A 2,010-nucleotide genomic window follows, 5' to 3' on the forward strand; every position below is an offset into this window, starting at 1 on the left:
GGTCCTAAAACTGCAGTGGTTTGGGTGGGGGTCTTTTTTGTGGGGGTGGGGGGCTTAGACCTGATGGATAGCCCCTCATCAGAGCTAAACAAACAAAGAAATCCAAAGCTACGAAGTACGAAAACAATATGACTCCCGCTTACACTTAGCGTACGAGGCTCATAATAATCTCAAAACAAACTAAAAATCAACATCTCAGATGGTGCTAAAAGCTAAAGAGAAGAGATGGGTTTTAAGTAGAGTTTTAAAACGCTGACAGGGAAGTAGTCTGTCTGATGCCCAAAGGCAGTTTTCCCACATTTTAGGAGTAGCAGTAGAGAAGGCACGATCCCCTCTAAGCTTACCATTTGTTTTTGGGATTCTCAGGAGCAGCTGGTCTGCAGACCTTAGAGGACGAGAGGGGGTGTATGGGTGCAGCAGCTCAGTGAGGTAAAGTGGGGCAAGACCATTTAATGCTTGATGCCAGTTAAAAGATGTGCAGTAGCATTTTGGACCCTCTGGAGCTGGGCAACAGAGGAAGCACTGACCCCTACATAAAGTCCATTACAATAGTCCAGTCGAGTGGTGATGKAGGAGTGGATTATTGCCTCAAAGTTCTTTCCAGAAAGAATGGGCTTGACTTTAGCCAGCTGACTTAAATGAAAAAAGCTGGATTTCACCACTCTMTGATGGACTTGCGACCTGTCCAGGGTGTACCCCACCCCTCGCACTGTGACTGCTGGATATGGACACCAGTGACTCCGTGACCGTGAAAGGAAGAAGCAGGTATAGATAATGGATGGATTTCACCATCCATTYAAGTGAAAAGAAATTCTGTGCTTTCTAACAATGGATCCAATTGGAAGCAAAAAAAGACAAAAAAGGAGGGGTCCTAAGACTGAACCCTGTGGGACTCCACATGAGACAGGAGCAGAGGTGGACATACGATCTCCAAGGACAACACAGAATGTTCTGTCACTCAGATAAGATCTGAACCACTCCAATGCTGTGCCCCTAATGCCCACCCACTGCTCCATTCGAGAAAATAAAATCTGATGGTCCACAGTGTCAAAGGCAGCAGTTAAGTCTAAAAGCACAAGAARAACACAATCTCCAGAGTCAGTGGCCAAATATATATTGTTAAAATCTTTCAAAATACTTKATTCTGTGCTGTGTAGTGATTTAAAACCAGACTGTAAACCTCTAAAATATTTTGCTCTTTTAAAAAGACCATCAGTTGATCATAAACTACCTTCTCAGTGATCTTTGACAGGAAAGGTAGTCTGGAAGTTTGCCTGTACTTAGAAACAACAGCAGGGTCTAGGGCAGGTTTCTTAAAARGTTTCTTAACCAAAGTTTAAATTGCTTCATGTTTAAAAATGACAGGGAAGACACCTGAAGACAGACTGCTGTTAACAAGTTGAAGAACACAGGGTCCAACAGATGGGAAAACTTTAAATAATCAAGGAGAGACAGCATCATATGGGGAACCTGCAGGTTTCAAAAGTTCTGCAGTCTTCTGCAACGAGGACAAAGTAACAGGCTGAAACCTAACAAGGACTGAGGMGTCGTATGTGGAGGGAGCTATCCCAGCCCTGGTGGAAGTGACCTTATCAATGAATAAGTGAAGAAAAATCTKACAGGCTGCAGGAGATGGCTCAATTCAGACAGTCTGTGGAGTTTTTAAAATGGCATCAGTGGMTTTAAATAATACAGAAGGATTGTGACAATTTGACAGAATTAAATCTTTCACAGTTCCTTGATAGTGATGCCAGCAGTCCTTTAATATTTGAAAGGACACCTCCAACTTGTCCTTTTTCCACTTGCGCTCATCTCTCCGGCACTCACGTCTGACAGCACGAGTCTCGTTTTTAGTGGAGCCACAGAGTTCAGAACAGTTCTGCAGGTGGTGTGAAACCAGTGTTGTTACACACAGACTCTGGAATGGTACGGTTTTGATACAAAACATGTAGAAACTGTCCAGCAATGGAAGAGTTAAAAACACGACAGAGCCGAGCTGCAACGTGAGGT

Source organism: Austrofundulus limnaeus, unplaced genomic scaffold (genome assembly GCF_001266775.1).
Source record: "Austrofundulus limnaeus strain Quisiro unplaced genomic scaffold, Austrofundulus_limnaeus-1.0 Scaffold242, whole genome shotgun sequence".
Lineage (NCBI taxonomy): Eukaryota > Metazoa > Chordata > Actinopteri > Cyprinodontiformes > Rivulidae > Austrofundulus > Austrofundulus limnaeus.